The following is a 6,364-nucleotide window of genomic DNA, read 5'->3' as shown; positions in this document are numbered from 1 at the left end:
TAGAAGGTAAAATTGGGCAGGGGTGCAGGTGGCTGGAGGCTGACATCGGGGTGATCTAGGCATGGGTGTGCAGTGCCCTGCAAGTGTAATTCTCAGCTCTGCCCTTTATTCAAATGCAAATGTCCAGCCCTGCAACTTCAGAGCCTGAGCTAGGAAACGGATTTTAACAGGAGAAAACGTGTCCCTAGAACAGGATTATCTTCTTGAAAACTGAGTTGGTTTCTGTGACCTCCATCCTGCTGTGCATTCTCACTTTTGAGAGGGTGTCCACCCCTCCTGGGTGTCTTCGGGCCTCATCTGCTGAGCCCAGGGGTGGCAGGAGCCACGTCTTCACTATCAGTTCAGGGACCAGGACACGGAGGCTCACGGTGGTCAGCGTCTTGCCCGGCTCTCTCGGACACTGGCCCAGGCTCTGGCCCCTGCCTTTCGGGGATGCCCCAGTCCCCTGTCACAGCCTGCTCACTCCTTCGGGCCAGGCCAGCACGGTGGGGAGAGAGGGTTCTGCAGAGAGAGCCTGGGGGCACGTTTGGGATCGTAGCACTCCAGTGCCCTTCATTTTCTACTGGGGCAAGGAGCGTGAGGCTCCAGCATCCCCTCCAGAACATTCTTATGGAAGATCCACTTTGTTTGAGAACAATGGAAACTTAACATAAACATGTAGAGGAAATGTCATGTCACAGTTTTTATTGGGACCTGGAATAGCTCCTGTGATAGAGTCATTACCTCGGTTAAACCCATTAAGTTAATTAACTCAAGCATTATTACAGCTGACAAAAGATAGTCTCAGTGGATTGGCAGAGCCAGTGCAGCGGGTAGGGGCGGGCACGTGGGGGATGGGGATGGTGGACTCAGCAGAGTCAGCTGTGGGGCCCGGAGACGCCCGCTAAAGCCGCAAAGCCAACCACATTCTCACACTGGGGCCGCACCGGCCCAGATGACATGGGTGAACACAGCCACTGGAGGGACATCCAGTGTCATGAAAGCCAGGCATGGGAGCCAGCCATTGGCATCTGCAGACAGGAGCCGTGAGGATGGAGCCACAGGCACAGACTCAGCCCGAGACGGGAGCCGTGAGGATGAAGCCACGGCGCAGACTCACCCCGAGGACAGCGGTCACTGTCAGCAGGACAGTCAGCAAGGACCCCGAGTGAGGACAGTGACTTGGTCCTGAAGGTTGATGGACGTCACTTTGTGTGTGGCCTCTCTTTTGGGACACTCACTTCTAACTCCAGAGCTTGAAGACACATCTGAAAGCTGAATTCAGACCCCATCATTATTTGTATCTCTGTGTAGGGATCTTTGGGTGGTTTTATTTTTTAATTTTAATTTTTTTGAGAGAGTCTCGCTCTGTTGCCCAGGCTGAGCGCAGTAACGCCATCTCAGCTCACTGCAGCCTCCACCTCTCAAGTTCAAGTGATTCTCCTGCCTCAGCCTCCTGAGAAGCTGGGATTACAAGTGTGCGCCACCATGCTCAGGTAAGTTTTGTGTTTTAGTAGAAATTGGGTTTCTCCATGTTGGCCAGGTGGGTCTTGAACTCCTGGTCTCAAGTTACCTGCACACCTAGGCCTCCCAAAGTGCTGGGATTACAGCGTGAGTCACCATGCCCAGCCTTGGTGGTTTTCTTTAAATCCTTGTCATTGAACTATCTGAGTGTGGTGGTTTAATTTAAAAGTCCCCCATTTTTGGACAATCCTCAGCAGGTTTGACTCCCTCTTCTTGAGTGTAGGCCAGACTTAGCGGCTTCGTTCTCATGAATGAAAAGTAATGGAAGGGGCCGGGCGCGGTGGCTCACACCTGTAATCCCAGCACTTTGGGAGGCTGAGGTGGGCGGATCACTGGAGGCCAGGAGTTTGAGACCAGCCTGGCCAACATAGTGAAACCCCGTCTCTACTAAAAATACAAAAATATTAGGCAGGTGTGGTGGTGGGCACCTGTAATCCCAGCTACTCGGGAGGCTGAGGCAGGAGAATCACTTGAACCCAGGAAGCTGAGGTTGCAGTGAGCCGAGATCGTGCCACTGCACTGCAGTCTGGAGGACAGAGCAAGACTCCGTCTTGGAAAAAAAATGTGGTGGAAGGGACAGTGTGAATTCCAAGGTGAGGCGCTGCTCGCTTCGGGAGTCTGAGGGGCGAGGAACAGAGGCCTCAGCCACGGAGGCCCTCCTGGAGGCGATCCTCCAGATGGCCAGAGCCACGCCCAGCACCTCGACAGCAGCCTCCTGTGAAAACCCCCAGCTAAGCCACACCCCAATTCCTGTCCCTCCCATACTGCAGTCAGAGGGGTTCACGCCAGAACGAGACCATCTTGAGGAAGGGCTGGGTAAAATGAGGCTCAGACCTGCAGGTCTCATTCCCACGGGGTGAGATTCGCAGTCACAGGATGAGGTGGGGGGCCTGCAGGACTGGCATCACAAAGACCCTGCCAATAAAGCCGGAGCGGCGAAGATGCCGGCCAAGACCACCAAAACCAGCGCGGCGAGAAGAGCGACCTCTGGTCCCCCGCGGCTCGTGGCACACTAAGTGTCATGCGGTAGTTGCTAGAAGACGCTCCCCCCAGTGCCGTGACAGTGTGCAGAAGGTACTCCACAGGGTCCAGAACGGGGAGAGCCCTCAGTTCCGGGAGCTGCCCCCCCTTTCCCAGGGAGCTCACCGTGAACCCAGCCCTGCTTAGCATATCATCGAGAAGTAACGGCGAGCGCCCTCAGCGAGCAGCCCGCGCGGGAGGCCTGCGGGGTCGCCGCTCTTTCCTTCCTTTACTTTCTTCATCCATTCACTTTCACTATGGACGCCCTGAATTCTTTCTTGCATGAGACCCAAAAGCCCTTTCCCTGCTCGTCTCCTCCCTGTCAGCCCAGGCCCCACACCTGTCTCCTGACGTGGACACGGAGGGCTGAGGCCATCCTCCTAGCGCTGACACACGCCCGTTCTGGGTGGCCCAGCTGGTGCAGCCTCTCCTAACATTCCTGGGGTGGCTTCCAAGGGGCCTGTGACTTTCAGGAGAGCCCAGCAAGCCCACCCTCTGTGCTCCTTGGTCTGAGCGTCCCGAGGTGGAGGATGCATGGCTTTTTTCTCAGGAACACAAATGCCTGGACCTCGAGGGCACGTGTGGGTGCCTGAGAGCTGCCTCCCTGCACACTTTCCCCCAGGCAGGGGCTGCCTCTCTGGGGCCAGCAGGGAGACTTGCCTGGGGCTGCCTTGGGGCCTGCGCTCCAGCTCCTCTGAATGAAGCAGGAGGCCCCGGGTCTCCTCCACCAGCCACCACCCCACCTGCGAGAAGGGAAGGAGATCCTGGCTCCGTGGCTGTGCTGAGGAGCCAGCCCCGTGGACGGCAGAGTGCTTGGTACCTGACCCACCTGATCTCCAATGACTCCACAATGGCAGCTCCTGAGCCGGATTATAGAGTGATTAGTACCTGACCCCCCCCAAGTCCCCACAGTGAGGGGCTCCTGCGCTGCCTGGTGAGCACTTAGTACCTGACCCCCCCAGTCTCCAACACCTCCACAGTGGGGGCTCCTGAGCCAGGCTGCAGAGATCCACAGGACCACACAAGGGTCTCTGTGGCCGACTTCCGGGGACCCTGGCTGGCTGACCTGTGGGGTGGGGGCCGCTTTGCTGCCGTGCACACTCGGTGGACTTTCGTATTCACAGCTCGCCCACCCTCTCCTCTCATTCCTCTGGGAGAAAAGAACCAATGGGAGAGACGTGAACAGGCCCAGGGGGAAAGGAAAGCCACCGTCCACGCCGCAGCTTGTTATGGATTTTTCATGGCAGGTGCCGCTTTCGTCTTCTGCGGCTGCCACCGTGAAGTGCCCCAAACTGGGCAGCTTAAAACAAGAGAAATTGATTCTCATGGTCCCGGAGGCCAGACACCCTAAATCAAGGCATGGGCAGGGCCTGAGTCCTCCTCGGGGGATTGTCCTTGCCTCTTCCTGTGTCTGGTGCTGGCAAAGTAAGCGAGCAGCCAGAACCACTGTTTGCAACAGGCCATCATTGTCTTTTAGAAAAGGGACGTTTACTCAGACACGATGTCTCTGAAGGGAGATGAGAAACCAGCCACTGCAGGGCTTCTGAGGAAGGAGCCCGGCCTGGCAGGCAGGAGGCCAGGGAGGCCGGCTTCCTGGAGCTGCATCTCTGTTGAGACCATCCTCCACCACTGGCAGGTTCTTAGCACGAGGAGCGACCCAGAGTGGCTTGAATGGTGGCCCCCAAGAAGGCAGCTGCACACCCCCCCCCAAGAAGGCAGGTGCACGCCCCCCCAAGAAGGCAGGTGCACACCCTCAGCTTCAGAGCCGTGAATGTGGTAAAATGCGGGATTAGGTTAAGGGTCCCAAGAAGAGGCTTATCCTGCATCACCCAAGGGACCCCTTGTGGTCTGGCTTGTGTCCCCACCCTAATCTCATGTTGAACTGTGATCCGGGGGTTGTGGGTGGGGCTGGTTAGAGGTGCTGGGCCGTGGGGGTGGTCCCTAGCGGTTTAGCACCCTCTGCAAGTGCTGTCTGGTGACAGTTGTCCCAAGGTCTGGTGGTTTGAAAGTGCGTCGGCCCCTGAGGGAAGGCGTCCTCTTTCAGGGTCCACGGGTGGGGGTGCGGTTTTAAGGGCACGAGCTTCCCAGGCCATGTCCCTCTCCCATCTCGCTCCATCCGGGAGATTTAACGGTTTATGTTTAGATTTTGCAGATGACGGAAGAAACTAAGAGTTGTCACCCCAGCGGAAGTTCACAGGAACTCCTTTCATTGGCCAGAGGAGCTGGGGAGGCGGGAATGTCTCCAGGATGAATCCCCGGCTCCTTCACCCACACCGGATTCCCGCTCTCCGGAATCCCCTCCCACATGGTGGGAGCTCCCTTTCCCCTCCGGGCTTTCCCCTCTGGGGTCCCCTTCCACCCAGTGTGGAAGCTGCCTTTCCTCTCCTGGATGCCGCCTTTCTGGATTCTCTCTCTCAGTGTGACAGCGGCTGTTTCTTTCTCTCCTCCTTTTTCTCTCTCTACCTAAATAAATCACTTTTCTGCAACACTTTTGGGGTTTGGTATTTATTTCATGAGTGCACTGCGCTGGGGTCTCCTCTCTCATTCTTGAGAGAGTGATAGACCAAGGACCTGGAGAAACGTCCTCTCAGGGAAGCTGAGGGCTCCCCTGAACCCCAGCACCCCACCCCCCACTTTCTCTTCCTCCTGCTGCACCGGGCAGGGCGCCCTGGCTTTCCCTTCGCCTCCCACCATAACCGTGTTTCCTGAGGCCTTGCCAGCCATGCTTCCTGCACAGCCCGGGGAGCCATAGCCAATTAAACCTCTGTTCCGTATAAATGACCCAGTCTCAGGTAGTCCTTTACAGCAACGTGAGAACTGCTAATACAACACACGTCTTTTTCTTTATGACGGGTCTCACTTGCTGCAGCCTCAACCTCCCGGGCTAAGCGATCCTCCTATCGATACCAGCCTCCCGAGTAGCTGGGACCACAGGTGTGCACCACCACACCCGGCCTGCATGCATCCTTAGAAGGCAGAGGGAAGCCTGGGGACGAACGCACTCAGAGGAGAAGGTGATGCGAGGACAGCTGGGGCCGTGCCCGCCGTGTGCGCAGTGAGGCTCCGGTTCATGCTCCGGCCTGCCTGGGCTGAGGGACAGATCCCACCGGGAACCCGTGCCTTCCTGTGGGACAGAAACTGCCTGTCGCCTCTGCAAATGGAGATTGGACAGACTGTTCTGTGGATGGTGGCACAGCTAAAGCAGGCCCGTCTCCGCCTCCCACACAGGCAGCAGTGTCCCGATGGAAGTGTGGAAGCGTGTGCCCCTGTGTGTGTAGACGTGTGCACACGTGTAAGGATGTGACCGTCAGGTACCGGCATGCAGGGGCTCAGAGGGGTGGAGGAAGAGGAGGGTGGTAAGAAGTGGGTCAGTTGTGGGCCCAGCTGGCTGTGCAGCCTGGCGGGGGTTCCAGGTGCACACCTCTCCTCCCCAGGAATGGCTGGCTTCACCAGGCATGACCCTGTGATGACAGGGGACCTGGGCTTGGTTTAGTTCTCTGAAGTTGCCATGTGGAAATCCGTAACAATTTTGGAACAAGGGCCTCATATCTTCATTTTGTGCTGGGACTGCAGGTCCTGTAGTCAGTCCTGCCCCCGGAAACTCACGGGAAAGGTGTCACACCGTCCTTTGGAGGAAGGGGCAGCAGAGCAGGGTCACCCCTGGGACTTTGGTTGCATTTAATAACTGCAATAGCATTGAAGGTTCTGGCGGCTGCAGGAGTTTACCTGGTGAGTGTGGCAGGGGAGGCTGGGAGGAGGGGAGGCTGGGAGATAAGGGAGGCTGGGAGGCAGGTGAGGCTGGGAGGAGGGGAGGCTGGGAGACAAGGCAGGCTGGGAGCAG

The sequence above is a fragment of the Sapajus apella genome, unplaced genomic scaffold, assembly GCF_009761245.1.
Source record: "Sapajus apella isolate SASKATOON/1434 unplaced genomic scaffold, GSC_monkey_1.0 scaffold96, whole genome shotgun sequence".
Lineage (NCBI taxonomy): Eukaryota > Metazoa > Chordata > Mammalia > Primates > Cebidae > Sapajus > Sapajus apella.
This window is presented reverse-complemented; position numbering follows the sequence as displayed.